Source organism: Hibiscus syriacus, unplaced genomic scaffold, assembly GCF_006381635.1.
Source record: "Hibiscus syriacus cultivar Baekdansim isolate YM2019G1 unplaced genomic scaffold, ASM638163v2 tig00116960_pilon, whole genome shotgun sequence".
In the NCBI taxonomy this organism is placed as follows: domain Eukaryota; kingdom Viridiplantae; phylum Streptophyta; class Magnoliopsida; order Malvales; family Malvaceae; genus Hibiscus; species Hibiscus syriacus.
Window position 1 is genome coordinate 736,961 of NW_024063486.1, and position 20,683 is coordinate 757,643.

A 20,683-nucleotide genomic window follows, 5' to 3' on the forward strand; every position below is an offset into this window, starting at 1 on the left:
TGTTTTGGGTAAATGTTTGATTCATTCCTTAGATTTTCATGATTTCCATTTTAATCCTGAATATTGATGATGGTTTAATTACGATTACAGTACCTAGCTTGCGTAATGTTTTTGTTTATGACCATGATTTTTGTTTATTTTACATTTTAATACTCAAATTTTAATATTTTTTTGTTCAAGTTCTGAATAGTCATGTTGGCATATTTAGGATTCTGGTGACAAATTTGTACAATATTCATAATGGTTACCCTAGTCTTTGCTGGTTTTGCAGTTTGGTCTTTAAAGTTTCTATTTTTTAGTCATACCTTGGTATGGTCTATTCAACTTGTGTTGTGTTTTAACCTCTCTTGTTTGTTACATGTTTTTAGGTGGTTATTAAATATGCTTGGGTTCAATCAGTATATGTATATTAGTATTTTTTAATATTAATAAATATTATTTTGTGCGAATAATTTATGAAGATGTGCCTTAACTAACAAGGAGTGTGTCTCGGTCAAATTGTTTGTACAAAATGTTATGATCCTATTCTAACAAGTATTAGATGTATGGCAATATTATTTTGTATGGGGAATCCATGGAAACATGCTTTAACTAATGAGGATCATGTTCCCAATTATTGTTCACACAAAGCAACACATTTCTATATTTGAGTTTTTTTAATTATTGTATATATATAATTTATTAAAAATTAGAGAAATATTATTTTGCATGGGGAATCCATGGAAATGCCCCCTTAACTAACAAGAAATGTATTTTCGAGAATTGTTCATGCAAAATAATAACCCTAATATTTTTTTCAAAAAAGGATCATAATTTAAATGTCTATTCGAATTTACAAATTTCAATATTTAGATGACATATAATCGCTTAGGTACTGATTTTGGGTGTTGTAGGGGTGCTAATCCTTCCCCACGTGTAATTGACTTTTAAACCCTTTTTCAAAATGAATTTCTGGTAAACGCATACCACTTTTTATCTTTTAAAATTATTTTTCTTAAAATTATTTTAAAGGATTTTTTTAGGTATTCGACCTACCTAGCCCAAAGGTCGATGGAGACTCCAAATTTGTTTATTTGTGCATTTATTTTAAACCCCAACTTTTTCCAAGATTAAGTTGGATCCCCGCCATAGTCCCAGAAAGCTTAAGGACCGTTATGACAAGTATATTTACTTTACCAACTAACCAATAGACGTGATGTCCTTGAGTTGTTATGTCGTTTGTGTAAATGATGATATACTTCACATAGTTGTCTTTCTAACAAATATATTGGTTATCATGGGTATGTCCATATAGCCGTGAACATCGCCTAGTTATGCAATAGTTTGAAAGACCTATACCCTATAGTCTCCTTGATGCTGCCCCACTTCACTCTCACAAAGGTGACTTATTTGCTTGACTCGTCGAAGCACACAATGGCCATTAAAATCTTTGCTTAGCCTATACCACTTTAATCACTATTTAAATCGTAGAAACAGACTTGGTATTGACAAAACCTCTTAATGACCGTACATAGTTTATATAATTAGGTTGTCCCTTTGAAATTAGATCTAGGGATCTCCTGTCAACAAGGTAGGGTTTTCCTTCACATAACACATTTAGTTTTTCATGGGCTTTAGTCTCATTCCTTTAGGTGCTTTCCCAACTTGATCTCGATTTAACCCTTTGGTTAGCGAATCAGTGATGTTATCCTTTGATCTTATAAAATCAATAGAGATATTTCATTTGAGATCAATTATCTAACGGTATTGTGTCGACAATGCATATGTCTTTATTTACTGTTGTACATGAAATTTTATGCTCTAGCATTTTTTGTTTGGTTGTCATAGTATATGCATACTTTGGGCGCAAGTTTTGTCCATTCAAGTATATCCTCAAGAAAATATCGAATCCACTATGCTTCCTTTCTAGATTTATCTAGAGCTACAAACTCATATTCCATTGTGGATCTAGTTATAACAGTTTGTCTTGAGGATTTCCATAACACAGTTCCTCATCCCAAAGTGAATACATATCCACTTGTACCTTTAGAATCTTGAATATTCGATATCCAACTGGCATCGAAGTATCCTTCTAGGACAGCAGGATCTTTGAAATAATGCAACTCATTGTCTCGAGTATATATGAGATATCTCAATATCATTGTTATCACTTTCCAGTAATCTTTCCCTAGATTGCTTGTAAATTTACTTAGACTACTTAAACTAAAAGCATTGTCTGGTCTAGTACAACTCATTAGATATATTAGACTGCCTAAGACCCTTGCATACTCTACTTGGTGAACACTTTCACCATGGGTTTTAGACAAATATAAACAAGAATCTATCAAAGTTATGGCTATACAAGAGTCATCCTTGTTAAATTTCTCACGAATCTTGTTCATATAGTGTAATTGAGTCATTATGAGTCCTTCAGATGACCTTTTAATTTGGATGCCTAAATGTCGGCCAATCTCATATCTTTATGAAAAATCTTGAATTTAACATATATTTGGTATGTTTTACCATTTCATTGTTACTTCCAACAATGACTATGTCATCAGCATATAAACATAAAATAACATATCCTATGTTTATAGTTTTGACATATACACATTTGTCACACTCATTTATCTTGAATTCATTTGTCATCTTGACTTTATTGAACTTCTCATGCCATTGTTTTGGTGCTTGTTTAAGTCTATACAAAGACTTCACCAATCTACATACTTTCCTTTCTTGACCTGAAACTACATGGCCCTCAGGTCAAGATCTTCTTGATACAAGAGAATATGTATCAAAATAATCAAGGCCTTCCTTTTGTCGGTAACCTTTTATTACCAATCTGGCCTTATACTTATCAGTTGTTTCACCTGCTTCATTTTCTGTCTGAAAATCCATTTAGAACTTAGTGGTTTCATTCCCGGTAGAAGATCTACTAATTCCTATGTATGATTTTGTACGATGGAATTGATCTCACTTTTAATGGATTCCTTCCAGAATGTGCCTTCCGAATATCGTATAACATCGCTATATGTTTGAGGTTCAACCTCCAGCATAAAGATTAGGAAATATGGTCCAAATGATCTTTCCACTCTTGTTTGTTTGCTCCTTCTTGACTCTATTTTAGCCTCTTGTTGATCATCTGGACTATCTTCATTGTTAGTCTCTAAAGTTCATTTTATAAAACTTTGATCAACCACTCTGGTTTTGTAAGGGAATATATCTTCAAAGAATGATGCATTCTTTGATTCCATCATCATGTTCTTATGAATTTCAAGATTCTTTGATTCATATATAAGAAATCGATATGTGTTGCTATGTTCTTCATAACAAATGAAAATACAATCCACAGTTTTATGACCTATTTTCAGTTGCTTTGTTAATGGGACCATTACCTTGGCTAGACACCCCTACATTTTCATGTGTTTATATGAAGGTTTTCAACCTTTCCGTAACTCATATGGCATCTTGTCCTCTTTCTTTCGTGGTACCTTATTTAAAAGGTAATTAGCTTAAAGAAAAACTTCCCCATACATGTTCTGTGGTAACCCAGAGCTTTCTAGCAAAGCATTCATCATCTCTTTTATAGTTCGATATTTCCTCACTTGGCTACTTGATGCCGATAAAAATGCTATAGAAATCACTTAAGTATATGTATCGTCACCAAGTAATAATGTGAAAATCCTTTTGGGATTTCAGATGTTGAACCTACAAAGAGTACAAAAGTTTACAATTGAGTTAGTGAAATAAGTGTTGGTTGTGTTGACATGTAAATGAAACAAGTGTTAAAAGAGAGAAAATAATGGAATAGAGCCAGGTTCATGCTACAACATTGAGCTCAACACAGAGTCAGTTATCAATTGGAGTAAGATGATTAAAGGGATTCCTTGTCAAATTCATGAATTTAATTTAACTACAATGTATTTAGAATTGATTACTATTAATGGGTTAATATGAATTAGCGCTAACTAATGCATAGTAATGATGCTAAACACTTGGCAGCATATATCTCAACATGCATTTTCTTTGCACAATACTAATGCTACGAATTTAGCATGCATGTCATTCAATTTATCTCTAAGATAAATAACAACATACATAAATAATGAAATCTCTTTTACCACTCAAAAAGTGCAAGGAACGAAGTAGAAAATTAAAAGCATTAACAAAGACAAGGTTTCCACCCAAACGACTAAGTTTAGAACATTCAACATGCATAAATACATAAACTCAACTTCTATAACTTCCCTATCTCAGGCAGAGTATAAATAGTTGAAACAATCTTACTGATTGTTGATGCTACTCGATGAAGATTGATCCCCATATGCTATAGCACTACCCAGCTGAGCGGCTTAGGCTGCCATGGAAAAGGAACGAGATATTTCTATAGAAAAGGAGAGGATGAAAAGTTGATGATGAAATGAGCTGAGGATGGTCCTATTTATAGGTAGAGGAGGCCAAATCGTCTCCAATAAGGATTCTCCATGTAGTAGTAGTTGATTGGAGAGGATACAATTGTCCCTTCCAACTGCCCCATTCCAAAAGGTTTTGTCCAGCCGAGTGAGTCATCAATTGTTGTAGCATTCGCTTCAGCGTTGTAGCATCTACACCTTTTTCAGCAGAAAAATTCAAAAATTAACCCAAGTTAACCAAAAACTTAATAATGCAAAAGTACATATGATTAAGACTAAATTAATCCTAATATGTTTTTAAACATACTCAATTTCAAGCTAAACCTAGGTATAAAATGCTAAAATGATAACTCTTTTGGAGAGTTATCACTACTCCATTAGACTGAGGAGAATATGGTAGTGTTACTTCGTGAATAATACCTTGTGAACAAAATTCACCAAAACGTTCAACATATTCACCACCATGATCACTTCTTACATTCTTATTCATTTTATTAAGTTGGTTTTCTACTTCCTACTTATAGAGTTTAAATTTCTTTATAGCTTCATCTTTGATCTTAAGCAAATAGACATAGAATTACTTTGAGCTATCGTCAACGAAGGTAATAAAGTATTTATTCCCTCCTTTTTCTTTGTATAAATTTTAAGTCACAAGCATCGTTATGTATTAGATCAAGCAGTTCAGTATTTTTTCAACTGTGTGAAAGAATGATCTTGTTAATTTTGCCTCAACACATGTTTCACATTTATTATTATAATTGATGTGAAATGAAGGGATGTGTTCCAAATCAATTAGCATTCACAAGGTATCATAATTAATATGTCCAATCCCATCATGCCATAAATTAAATGACTCAAGCATATAAATAGAAGAATAAGTGATATTCTTATTCATGCTTTTGGCTTTTAAAGATATTGCATTGAGTTTCCACATATCATTAGATACAAACCATCTGTCCACAAACATACCCCCTTTAGACATAATTAGTTTTTGGGACTCAAACACCATCCTAAAGCCGTGAACACTTAAGAGTGTTCGAGATACAAGATTTTTATGTATATCAGGAACATACAATATATTATGAAGCTTGATTACTTTTCCAGAAGTCATCTTCAAGACCACAATACATTTTCCATTGATCTTAGAAGTTACAGCATTGCCCATATAGAGCTTCTCCCTATTGTTGCAGGATATCAATTCAGAAAAGGAATCCTCGTTGCAACAAATATGACGTGTGGCTCCAGTATCAAGCCATAATTCTTTTGGGTTAAAGTTAACCATGTTGATTTTAGGGATTACAACACATAGATCCAAGTCCTCTATAGCATTTACCTCATGAGCTTTAGCCTTCTTTGGTTGCTGCAATCAGTAGACTTGTGCCTCATTTTTCCACAGTTGTATCACTTTTCATGGAACTTTTCCCTCTTTGATATTCCACCTTGAGGTCCCAAATTTGACCTATTATTGGGATGTTTTCCCTTCTTGAAGTTCTTGGCTTCAGCCACTTTTACCTTAGCCTCCTTGAAGTTGAGCTTTTTGGCATTAGCTAAGTTATCCTCTTCTATGCGAAGTCTAACAAAAAGTTTTTCCATGGTCATTTCCATGCTCTTATGCTTTAGGTAATTCTTGAAGTCATTCCATCCGGGGTAGCTTTTTAATTATAGCTGCCAGCTGGAATGATTCACTGATGACCACCTTTTCAGCGAGAATTCCGTTAATAATTAGTGGGAATTCCTCCACTTGTTTCACTACTGGTTTGGAATCAACCATAATGTACTTCAAGAATTTGACAACTAAAAACTTTTTAGCTCCAACATCTTCGGATTGATATTTGTAGTCCAAAGCCTCCCACAGTTTCTTTACCGTTTGATACGTAGAATACACTGGATACAGTGAATCATGCAAACATTTCAGGATATAATTCCGACAAATGAAGTCAGAATGCTTTCAAGCTTAAATCATATTGAAGGCGATTATATTATCCACCTCATTCTCCTTCTCCCTCTTTAAAAGCATAGGGATATTCCTTCAAGAACTTAGCATAGTTTACCATGGTTAGATAGAACCACATTTTTCTATCATATCTTGAAATTTTCTCCATAAAATTTTGATGTCCTCTCGCCGTGGTTAACAGCCACTGTTACTGATTGATTCACATTCACATTTTGATTCTGAACTACAATAATCATTCTAATGTCCAAGCTAGGCAACCCATTGGAATCTATTATTTCCATTTTCTATAAAAGAAACAAAACCAAAATTAGTAATAAAAATTACTAAACCGACAATTTTTTTTAAAACAAATATGTCCATCTAAACAAACTCGTTAAAACGACATGATAAATACTGAAAATGAATTAATTTTCTTTTCTTCATTTCCACAAGTTTTTTAAAATGTCTTGGGTTTGTTTAAGAAAGGTAGAAGATTCTATCTTAAGATTTTACAATATAACAATCCGAGATGAAAAACAAAAAATTAAATTAAATTAAAACTTGTATTGAAATCGAAAAGAAAATACAAATTAAAGTGAAAACTCAGTTATTGGCAAAATATCGAATTTGAAGTGGTTGAGGCCTGAAATTACGCAGTTTCCTTAAGATAGAATTTCGACCACTCATTGGTGCTCGAGATCTTTAGTCGTCTGTCTCCCAGAATAAAACAACAATATATTCAGCGCAAAGTAACACAACTTGCGAGATCACGAACATTTTTCTTGCTAGAGAATATCATCAAAAACAAAAGGAAAATGAGAGAATTTGAGTTGTGTAAACCTTATTGTTTTGCACGGTATTTATAGAGTTTCAAATAGGAGAAAAGTTGGAAACATAATATTGGAAATAAAAGCTATTGATTAGTATCTGAATAAAATTAGAAATAATCCATTAATTTCCAATGTGAACTGATTAATAATATATGAATAAAATCGAAAATAATCAATATCAATGTGAACTGCAATCATACCATATTAATATTTGAATTAAAGGAAATCATATAATATCCTTTTTAATTCAGAATATTAAAAAAAAATATGACACATTTAAGGAAAATAATTAATTTTTAATGAGTAATATATTTATAGACCTCTCAATAGGCCCAACCAATTTGAGCATTTAATGTCACCCACATTGAGCGGATGCACCCTCAACCCCAATGTTCGACAAGCTTCAATTTGCAAACCCTACACCTAGGCACGAGACACAATTTTAACACAAATCATTCAATAACTAGTAAGTGGGTTTGTGTATATAAACCATTCCCTTGCTTGTTATCCCACCAATGTGGGATATGGGTTTTCTCATTTTCCTTACACAACACAATTCACATGTACTCTAATTTGAACATCAATTTCTCATTCATCAGTTAACAATTTTGAGCATATGAGATACCGCTATAAAGATCTCACGAAGTAGAATATGAATCGGTAAATTCATTATTCGATTCTCAATCTTTACCCTGAGAAAATATGTCTCAAAATTTCTAATTTATCACAATTTTTCCAACTATCTTTATCTGTGAATTGTTGATTTGCACTATTAAAAATGATGCCACTTTTCCTAAAAGAATTCCTTCTTCATTAAATTTCTCAACAAGGCTCTTAACTGTCGGAGTCATTTTCATATGACATCTAAGATAAGACACTCTTAGGACTAATCATAGCATGATTATGTTCATTTGAAAATAACTTTATAACCCAATTTTGACTTTTCTTTTCTTTGGCTATCTTAAGAAATGCTCCATAACCAGTTCTTAAAGCTGAACATCTATTTCTAGTTGCTTGGACATCATTGCGATTGTCATTTTACTCTGTAATTTTTTTCTTATACGAACATTCATTGAAACAAACATAAATATTTTTACTATTACATCACATCGAGAGGTTGTTTGACTTGATCGAATGCAAAATCCAAAGCCATGTTCCTTAACACAAGTTTTATAAAGGTTTTCAACCTCTTATATTGAGTCAAATTACATTTTATCAACTAATATGTTTTTCTTACTCATTTTCATATTTTGATCATCATCATTAAATTGGGTATCAATTAATGATGACATTTCTGTTACCTATTAAAATCACATAGAAAAGTAAAAGTAAATTAATATTGATCTTATTAATAAATTAAAAATATCAACCTAAATAAAGACTTCAACAAAATAAATTAAAGTTGTAATAAGTATTAATAATATTGTATTAAATTAGAATATAAAATGAAATTGATGCAAATAATCTAACCTCGACATCATCTTTAATTGTGTCATTCATAGATTTTTTTGTATGGTGATGATAACGAAGAAATTGAATAAGATTTATCAAAGGTGTAATGTTCAATTATTCTAAACCCTGTAAACCGACAATTAAGTGTGTAATTATTTTGTAATACGAAAGCTTATTTGTTCATTATATTCTTTTTCACAATAGTATATTGCTGCAACAAAAAATGTTTACTCTATTTTTGAGTTTGGGTATTCCACCAATGCAACCTTCAGGCTCCAGTTATCTATAAAGCGGTTAAAATTATTGATAAGTTCAATTGCACTATGATGTAATAGCATAAACTAGATATTACCTCTCAGCTAAATTACTATATGTTTTACTATTGTCTTGTTGCGTAAATAGTTTAGTGATTTTATGTAGTAATTCAACCATTTTCTAGTGAACTTAGTAAAATGAGTTTTGTACTATCATATTCGGTAAAAACAAATCACATATATGAATAGAAGCTGCAAATTGTGCTATACAATAGTAACCATAATTATATTATTGTTATGTAGTATTGTAAGACCTATTACAATAAATATATGATTGAGTTTGAAAATCTAGGTTCATTCTTAAATTGTTTCAATATTTGGGCAAAGCTATAAAATATTTAGTATCTTAATGTGCATTTAGATATGAAATGGTGTTTGTTAGTTGGTAAATTCTCTTGTATATGATGTTATATTCATTTTTTTTATAGAAATGATTTTAATTAAAGATATTGACATGAATGTTTGTAGTTTACTAACTTTAAACTGTGGGAGTTCGAGTGCTTGTTATTAGTTTTTTTGGGTGGGGGATACAATCCTAAGTTTAAGACAGCATTACCAGCTCCAATTTGCCGGTGCTAACTTCATAATAAAGACATCGGGGGTGTCAATTTTCCCCATAACGGAATTTCTACTAGTAAATTTCTTATACACATGATTTCAGATTTCTTGGCCAATTAGGTCAAGAGCGATAAACTTTGACTCTATAGTAAAACGAGCAATGCACGTTTGCTTGGAAGATTTCCACAAAACCATTACTCCACCTAGCGTAAAGACATACTCACTCATAAAGCTTACCTTAGTTAGCATGACAGTATCCCTCTAAGACTACAGGTAGCCAACAAACTCTAGTTTTCAATCTATTGTACCTCTATGATACTTTAGTAAGCGCTTAAGTGTACAATGGGTATATCTACTTTATTTCACTGACTCATACCTTCTCTTATAGGCTTGATTATTATACTACACACTCAGATAGTTTATGAGTCTTGTAACAACATAAAAATGTAGGATTTTCTCATAAAATCTTAACAAGTAAATCTTAGGCACATTTAGCCTTTTCCTGGCTAAGTCAAGAGTTCTCGGCTTAAACCCCACAATAGAGCTAGTAAAGCATATTACCTTACAAACTTTCACAAAAGTTGCTCTATTCAAAATAAATATATGCCCACAAGTAGTGTTTTATCACTACATTATCGATTACCAAATTTATATCAAATTTTGGGTATCTTTGATAAATTGAAATTTCCAAGTTTATAATACTATTTATATTCTTAAGTAAATACTTAATATTTTTTTATATTCGTTACATGGATTGTAGGTAGGTCTTATTGCAATCAGTTTCCAGATAAAATAAAACTCTAAAAAATTAATATTTTTACAACATGAAACATTGTTTCATTTAACTCAAATTTGATGCTAAGTTTAAACAGAGTTATTTAAGAAATCAATTCAATACTAAAACTTCTCTAAAAAGACTTCACTCAAATATGTCTTTAGTTTAGTAACTTTATAACGTTTAGGATAATTAACTCATCTAAGTTTTGTTTATTTCAATACAAGAGAAAAAATTCTCTTAGTGTCATGCAGTTTCTAAAAAAATTTATATGCTTACCCATCATACTGCTTGAATTTTAAGATACCCAACATTTTTAAAAAAAAAAATTGGGATAGAAATTAATCCCTAAACACAAGGTGCGTTAATTAGCGTTATGACACATGAACAAATCATCTTTAACTTACTCAGTTTTTATTAGAGTAAATTTATAAAATGTTTCAAACATCAAACACTAATTTAAACATAATCATTTTATGTTTGTATGTGTTTATACTCTCAACACTCTACTAATCAAAAGATTAGTATATATGATTTTCAATGATTACGAAATTTATTTTTACTAACTCAATACACCATTAAGTCATTTATGACTTTATGTTTCAAAGATAATTTCATTTTTTTTCTTAATTCTTCATAAGAAGAGTTTCAGAAATTATTACTTGTAAGCACCAATTTTTTACCCAAAAAATATATTATTACATAAATTAATTTAAAACAAAAAAGGGTTATACCCTGCACCACCAATCGAGCCTGATGCCACCACCAACCGAGCAGACCATGCCCTGTTGCTCACCATTCCCCTGCCATACTCCATGCCTCACTTCATCAACAACCACACAACCAAATCAGCAATTTTATTTTTTTATTCCATATGTAAATGGGATATTAAAACCCAAAGATATGAATGTAATCGGGGTCGGTTCTTTTTTCTTCTGGTTTTACAACTCTGTAACTTTGTTTTCAAAGCAATAATAACAACAAAAAATCCAAGGTTTTTCTTTTGTTCTCTTTCATCATTCAAATAGCTACTTTTTTATTTTATTTTTTCGTTTTTGTTTTCTGTTAGGATTTCAATGGAGCAACTTTTATTTCGAGTAATACTAAAACATATCGAATATCATAAATAATTTTTATTTTTTTATTTTTTTATTTCAAACGCAATCAACCATATTTACAGAAAACTAACAAAAAAGAAAATACGAAGAATAAGAAGAGAAAGTCGCGGCTTACCTGAACCGAGGGAGGGTCGTCGAAGTCAGGAAGTTAAAGGGGTTTTGAGCCGGTTTCGGTTAGATTTAGAGGGTTTTGATGGTTTTACCCCTAAAATATGTCCTAGGGGGCTAGATCTAGGCTTAGGGGTGTTTTGGGTCGATTTGGGGTTTTCGACCACCATGTACGACGGCCGAAGAAGCAGTCGGTGCTAGCTTGCGGCGACCAGCAGTGGGCCGACCGGAATCGGGCGAGAGAGAATTAATTTTCTCTCTCTTTTTTTCTAAAACTCGTGAAAATGAAAGAGAAAAGAGATAGTTTGGCTTTTATAGAAAAAATTAAGGGTTTATTTACGTTTAACCCCCTAAAACTTTGCCGTATTTTTGCAATTTGGTCCATGTAAGATCGAAACTAATATTTCACCTATTTCTATGCATGCTTTATTTTTTGGGTTATTTTCGTTTAGCCCTTGCAAGTTTGCCGTGTTTTTTCATTTTAGTCATGTGTAGTGACTATTTAATTTTTTTTGAATTTTATGTGGATCGATTTAATTTACCCTTTTTATTTTTATAGATTTTTTTAGGCTTAAATAAATTGGAAAATTGTCATTAGGTCCATTTAATTTTAGCGTGTTTTTATATTTTAGTCCCTAATCTATTTATTTTTATTTTATTTTATTTCAATTTAGCCTTCGAATTTCTATTTGTTTTAATTTAGCCCCTATTGCATGTTTAAATTATTCTCTTTTAGTTTAATAATTTAAAATTTATGCAATTAGGTCCTTATATTTAGGTTTGTTTTATTTTTTATTTTATGTTGTTTTTGTTTGTTTTTTATTTATTCATTGTTTCAATATTTTAAATTAGGTTTATTATTAATTGTTTTGTTTCATAGTTTAATTTCTTAGATTTAGTTTTAAGTTAGATTAATATTCGAATCAAACCTAGAAATTAGGATTTCACATTAGTTTTAATTAGGGAGCAATTTGAGTCGAGTTTTCGCAATAGATGCCCGAATACTCGAATCGATTGCTCTATTTTTAAAATTTATTAATAATTAGTATTTTCTAAAAAATTAGGTTTAATAATTTATATAAAAATTAGGTTTTAAATTAGTCATCAACTTTAGAAATTGTTAATTTAGGTCCTTAAGCTTTTAAGTCTTTTAGAACTCGAATTTTAGATCTTGACCTTTTAGTCCCCGAACTTCAATTAGAACTTTAAGATTGACATAATTGAATAGGTTAAATTGAGCCTCCACTTTAGGTTAGATTTCAAATTAGTCTTTAAATTTAGGGAATAATACGAGTTGGCCCTCGCCTAAATGCTCGAGGAACCATCTCGATTATTCGATTCTATAATTTATTAAAATCAAATAGGATTAATATTAGAGCCTACATTTTTAGGTTTGAGCTTCTAGGTTCCTTTAATTTCATAATTTGACACCTTAAGCTAGAAAAAGCCTTTAATTTACCTTAGCTTAATTAGGATTAAATAAAAATTTGTTTGATTGCATTGTTTTTTAAAAAAAAAAAAAACCTAAGGCAATGTTTACTTATTAGGGAACTAATGGTATATCTCCAGCAAGTATGCTCAGGGGGTGACTACTGGTGATTCCAGAACTAGGTCGACATCCTTTTCAAATACCACATCATGTTTTCTAAAAATGAGGCAATATTCAGTTATTAGGCACAATAGCTGATCTCCTACATTTACGCTTGGGAGCGAATGCTATCGGTCTCAATAAACAAATACCTTTTTCAATTTTGCATTCGTAATGATTTTCAAATTAAATAAAGTTCGAAGTCAAAATTTCTGATTTTAAATCTAGGATAATTAACTAGGTACTAATTTTTGGGCGCTTGTGGGGGTGCTAATCCTTCCCCACGCATAACTGACCCCCAAACCCAATTTTTGGATTTTCGCAGACCTTAAAACTTGGTATTTTGATTAAAAAATGTTTTATTAAAATCACAAAGTTTTCACGGTGTCCCAATCGCACCTTAAATGATTGGTGGCAACTCCTCACATTTTGAAATGCTTTTCAAAGAGAAAACCCCCGAGTCAGTATCGGTCTTTCCCCGCTTGGGCGAAAAACGATGTCGACATTACTATTATGAAAAAGTTTATTTGGAGTTTTCAATTTTTTTCTAGCAATAGAAATATCAAGTATTTAACAAAGAGACTTCAACATAACTCCAGGATAAACCATCTCTTTTCTTTACTCTACTTAGTAAAATAACTCAAAAGATTTAATAGCTACTACCAATCTTTTAGTGGCACTAATGTCTCACTTTCTCACTCATATTATTCAACATATTAGTCATAAAAAGACCATCACATATTTTGTTTACTATGACTAAATTTGATTTATATTCCACTCAACTAAATTACTAAATTCACTCTTTTAATTTCTACACTAAGTTTAAAGAGATCGTACTCATCATAGTATTTTTTTAATAAAAGTAAACACATTAATGAACAATACACCAGGTAGGTTTCTATGAAAGAGACATGGTACGTTAGGCACACTTAAATATCAAGTCTTTCACAGAACAAACCTAGACATGCACTTTGATAATGCTTTCTCCATAAGTCATTTAAGAATTTTATCTTTCTTTAATTAAGGCCTCTTAAAGAATTATGTTTCATACCTTTACTCACTATATTATCTTATTAAGCATACATATTTTTTGGGCTCACTACTGATTTAGCCTTAGTTATCTTTCATTATCTTAGTCTTTACTAGTGGTTTTATCTCATTTCATAATATATATATATATTCATTTTAAAGAATGACTTAAAGGTTAATTTATACTAATTCATGTATTTATAAGACATGAATTAATATGCAAGAAGCCTAAATAATCTGACCTCGCAGGTAGAATCATAATTCTCAAATAGACTTGTTTATTCTCACCGTGCATGCAACTTCAATCTTTGCATCATCATCTTTAACCAAAATGACCCAAAAACCTATCATGACAATCACTTCATATGAACTTGTTGGGACCATCGGCACACCCCATGGCGCAGCGGAAACAAAACTCGACGGTCTCACCAGCGATCCAAGTACGAAAAACTGAAATCGGGAGAAAGGGATGCGAATACTTACAGCGGGTTCCTTGAAAAATAGTAAGGACAACAATGAATACTGGTGGTGTAGATCGGTTCGAATCGTAAGCCTCCACGAAATCACGTCTCGACCTCTACTCAGTTCACCCGATTGAGAGCAATAATTTTCTTCCCCAAAACCATTTTGAGAGAAAAACGGCTGAAGGTTTTGCGTGTGTTCTCTAAAACGGCTGTTAGACCTAACACGCCCTTTTATAGCCAAGTCACCCTATTCATATTAGGGTTTTTATTATTTCAAATTAATTAAATCTATATTAGAATTTAATTAATTAATTAATTAATTAATCCTTTTATATCCAAGTTACCCTAATCATATTAGGGATTTTATTATTTCAAATAAATTAAATCTATATTTAATTAATTGGAATTTAATAATCCTTTTATATCCAAGTTCCCCTAATCATATTAGGGATTTTATTATTTCAAATTAATTAAATCTATATTTAATTAATTGAAATTAAATATTCAGGATTATTAAAACATATATTTAATTAACTCTAGATATATTTTAGTAACGTACAACAAATTGTACATCTTTGCTCGTTTCAATCCTAGGGTGTGACCCTGTAGGTTCTTGTAACGTTAGCAGTAATTATTAGAACAATTCTAATATTACATACAATGAGTGACATCTAGCAATATATCATTGTCACCTAAGTTACAAGAAAATATGATTTGACATATCATCTTGGTGATTAACTTTTTTATGTATTACATCCTTATGCCCTATATATCTAGAATAGGCACAAGTCTTGGAATAGTCACACTTGTATAGCCCATCTATTGTTTCTTGATATCTAGAGTAGACTTTAATTAACGAATAGTTTATGATATCTCATATCAACTTATTCGAGCATGGCCATGCGTTTCTAGTCTTACTCAATCAAGTGGCCTGTGATATATTTCCTATTATGTAGGAAGGACAAATCCTATCTTAATCATACACACCCACTACATATATTGAGATATATTCAATAACAGTCTTTATAGTGCAACCAGTTACGGAGCTTGTTTAGTTGCATCAAAACATACAACAATATATGTTGGGATAGTATTGATCTCAAGTCTGAGGATCATACATATAGTCATCACCATGAGCAATGTTATGACTGCCACATAATAATCCAAGACATATGCTAATGGTAACTCAATCCAATACATTATTCTCTAACAATATAATCATGTATCAATTTTGACATCTCTATGTCAATGACAACTCGTTGTCATCAATCAATAACATGTTAGTCTTAAGCGTATTATTATTGTCCATGCCCATAATAATACTTGACTAGGGATCTTTTAACAATAACAATTATGTCATTATATGGACTATATTATCTTCCAGTTTATGTTAAATACATATATATAACTGAAAATAATAGCGGCAATGTCTTTATTCAATAAAATCGATAAATAAAAGTATTATTACAATCATAATATGATTGGTCTTTGGGCATACTCTAACAGAACCAACATCTCTTTTGAATCTTCTAAATTCAAATGAAGATTATACATGATTTGATTAGTCATGAATAATTTACTGACAATAATAAAACTTAAAATAATTTAGTAATAGTAACAAGATCCTTATCTTTAGGATTTTGGTTCCTTATCTTTAATATATTGTGGAAATCAAACCTGGAATTTAAAAACTATTTGATTTGGAGAATTTTCCATATACTGTCATTAGCTTCATACTTCTCCAAAATTACAATCACTCTGTTGTCTTTATAAATTTCTTAAAATAAATTTTTAGTACAACAAACCACAATAATTTTGAACTTAGATTCTTAGAAATAAATAATATCACCCCACGTGAGAATAAATGGTTGCCCATCTCCACATATCATATCAATTATTATGTATGCATATGCATTATCTTTCGTACTAAAATGCCAATTAATGTTCATAGCATTATAATTATGTTACATCTTGATCATAACATGTAAATTTTAAATTTTAACATTTAATAAACACTAACATTTATATAGTTATTAACAAATATTTATATATAACTATTTAATAAATCGTTCAACCTACTATTGAAACTTAAAACCATTTAAGCATAATGGTTTAATTAACATATATTCATAAAATTAAATATCATGAAACTGTCAATATTAAACACTTAAAAGTAAATTTCATGTAAATTTTAATGCATTTAAATTGAATTAATCATTCACAACCTTAATGTATGTTTAAATGCTTTTATGCATTATTCTAATACATATCATTAAAACATTTAACATTATAATACAACATGAAACACTTTAACCCAGTTTGTAACATTTATAAATCTATAAATGTTTCATTCTGTCCCTTTTAAACTTGTTTCAATAGCTTTAACTAGATATTAAAATCTATAATTCCATTTCCAAACTGCAATTTAAAACATACACGATCAAATATGATGAGCAGAAATGAAACATTTAATTATCATAATTCAATACCTAATAACAATCTTTTCTATAAATCAAATGTACAAATATAATTTCTAAAAAGATTATTCATATAAATAATTATATTTTCCGTGAACCAAATGCCCCCTACGTAATAATCGTTTACATTGTTATGTTTTAAAAGCAATTCCATTGGTCTAACGTTTAAGCTTTAAAGAACATAATATCATAACATTCAAATAAAATTAGAAAACGTATATTTAATTTTAAAGGATATAAATATTATTACCCTTAATAATAGCGCCTTTTGTGGTTTATGAACTTTTCCAGTCTACCAATGAGAACCCTCATTTGCTACTAATCATCTTGAAGTCCACCTTTGGCTCACAAAATTTTCATCAGCATACATTACCTCAAAGCAAGATTCAAATAGCAGTCGAAGTCACGTTTTCGGAGGGTACCGCTACCGTTATATCGCGGGTATAGCAGGTGCTATTGCGGGTGTCGCAATCAAATAATAGTATTTTCGGAAGACACCGCTACCGCTATATCGCGGGCTCTATTACAATCGCGGACCGCTGTTTAAATTCTTGCCTCAGAGTGATATACATTTGACTAGGTATAAGTTAGAATAAGGATGGGTACAGGACAAAATAGGTTGATTTTTTGGCCGCTTGAACCCAACTCGAAAATATATTATTTATATTCAATTTGATCCTATCTCGTCTCAATAATTTTTCCCGTCTCGATTTTTAGACTAAAATTCCAATCCCAATCCGATCGAAATATATTAATATTTTAAAATAGTTAAAATAAATATATTTTATAATAATACATTTATAATCCTTTATTATATTTTAAATAATTAAAATAATATATTTTATAATATTTTATTATATTTTTAACAATTAAAGAACATATTTTAACACTATAAAAAATCCTATAATTTTAAATATTATATATATATATAAGGGAAAAATAATAATTTATATCGGGTTAGATCAAATCAGTAATTTTTCATTTTAAACCCAACACCATTTGGGCCGAAACTATTTTTATATAACCTGTCATTTCTCACCTCGAACTCAATTTTTTAAAAAAGAAACCGCCTTATAAGATCGGGTCGGTCGTCTCGAGTTTGGATATTTTTACTTTTACTGGGTGAGAAATTTGAATAAGTCGCGTTGGTTAATCGTCATCATAAAATCAATTCTAAACACCATCAATATCCTCTATCAAGTCCGACGACATAGCTATGTACTTTACAAACCTTCGAATGGATTTGTAAATCTGATCCATACATTAAAGTCCAGTTAAAAATAAGACACCGCACTTTAAAGTAAATATAGTAGACGTAGAAAAAAAATTTCTTTTCGTGTAAATTTCGAATAATCTGTATACTTTTGTAATAACCATTCTTTACCTGACCTTGTTGTTATTATTTAAATAATATTATTACTTAATACAGTACTATTAATAATATTATATTAATATTAATATTATACTATTATTGTTACCACATTAAGTATTATTATTATTAAGTACTATTATTATTATTATCCCATTATTATATTATGCTATTACTATTATCACTATTAACGTGTATTATTTCCTATTATTATTATTATTATTATTAACATTGTATTATTATATTATATTATTATTACTATTATTATTATTATCTTTTTTTTTTTGTTAAAGCCACTATTATTACTTACTATTATTCTTATTATTTGCTACTATTATTATTAACGTTATATTAATATTATTATATTATTAATATTATTATATTATTAATATTATTATTGTTAGTTATTATTATTTATTATTACAACTATTACTTATTTCAAATAAGCCCATATATATATTAAAGGCCCAAACTGCATATTTTGAAAAAACCCAAAAATATTACAATTATCCTTTTTTGGAGCAGTCCATGTATGGCCCAGATGATGGAACCCATAGTGTTTTCTACTTTTCCCCAGCCGTCATGTGCTATTAGCCATCAGATCTGGACCCATTCAACGGTACAGATCAAAGAAAATTAGGGTTTCATCCTAAAGCCACTCCTTCCTCCAGCCGCGCCGATCGTCGAGCCGATATCAAATGAGCCGAGACAGATCGCAAGAAATCTAGGGTCATTTAATACGACCCATGCGCGACCAATCAGCCCCTCTCTGTTCGCTTCGTCGGAGTCAACCGTGGAAAAGCAAGCAAGAAAATAAAAAGCAGGACATCAGAAAAGTAAAAAAAACAAGAGCTTTTTTTCAGTTTTCTTTTGATAATCTAGAGACTCTATAAGAGCCCTCTGGAAAAACATGTAAAAGAAGACTTTCCAGATCCCCATATCAAAGAAATACAAGCAAAACACTTAAGGTACCTTGCTTTTTCTCGATTTATGTGAAAAAATGAGAGTTTTATTGGTGTTTACCTCGTTATCTCCGAGTATAGCTTAAGATCCCTCCGATTTACTTTTGTGGCCGTGCGAAATAGGTTCCGGTTGAAGGGGAAAAAAACTTAGCCTTTTAAGGTTATTGTTTGAAATTTTAAAAGAAAAAGGGTTTTTTTGAGTGAGTTGGGGTCTCGATCTTAGGAGGAAGAGTAGGAAAAGTTAAGTTTTATTTCTTTTTTGGAGGGTCTAGGCTAGTTCGACCACCGCTGTTGGTGGCTGGAATGAAAGAATCTTGGCCGATATATGGCCATCAAAGAGAGGGGTTTTGGTTTTGGAAGAGTCGGCCAGGAGACGGGAGAGCGTGAAAGCTAAAAAGAATATAGGCAAAAAAATAAGAGACCAGGTTGTCAAATGACGTAAATGGCAAATCTTAGCCTAAATAGCATTTTTGGGTTAATTACACTTAAGTCACCTTACTTTAAGCGTGAATTTGTATTATTGTAACCATCACTTTTTTGGTTTATTTGCATTACTAACCCTCTGACTATATTAATTATTATTCTAACCCACTGACATATTTGGGTCCTAACATTTTATCTTCTTGCATTTCTATTCTTTTGTTTCTTTAATTTAAGTGCTTTAATTTTTTTTATTTACATTTCAGTCCCCATTAATTTAATGCAATATAATTCTTCATTATTTAAATTTCATTCCTTTTAAATTAACGTAATTTACATTTTAATACCCTCACTTATTGCTTATTTAATTTCAGCACTCTATTTTTCAGCATTAATTTTCTGCTTTTGATTTTTTTTTTCTTTCATTTTGGCCCACTATGACATATATATATATATATATATATATATATGTAAACGCATGCACTGTACCTAGGGATGGCAACGGGCCGGGTATTGGTCCCCCATCCCTGTCCCTGTTTAAAAAATTCGTACCCGTCTCCGCTTAAAAAACTGCGGGGATTTAAACGGGGATCCCCATCGGGTAATCGGGGAAAACCGCGGGGAAATGGGTATCCCCGTTTAGCATAAACGGTTATTTAAACGGGTATCGGGTATCGGGTTTGGTATATATATTTAAATTAAATATATAAATATTATATATATTTTTTTAATTTAAATTAAATTTATTAATATTATATATATATATATATATATATATATATATATATATATGTAATAATTATTTGTAATATTTATCGGGTCAGGTATCGGGCCGGGTAATCGGGGCGGGAATTACTAAATCCGTCCCCGTCCCCGTTTAACATAAACGGGTTTT

The 20,683-nt window shown here is 30.7% G+C and overlaps 1 long non-coding RNA gene across 1 annotated transcript; it reads right to left on the minus strand.

Annotated features, from left to right (window-relative positions):
• Positions 1-18,918: 18,918 nt before the first annotated feature.
• LOC120189882 lies at positions 18,919-19,780 on the minus strand. The gene is made up of 2 exons (XR_005522567.1): positions 19,430-19,780; positions 18,919-19,182 (listed from the first exon to the last, which is right to left on the minus strand). It is a non-coding gene; the product is annotated as an uncharacterized LOC120189882 (long non-coding RNA).
• Positions 19,781-20,683: the final 903 nt, after the last annotated feature.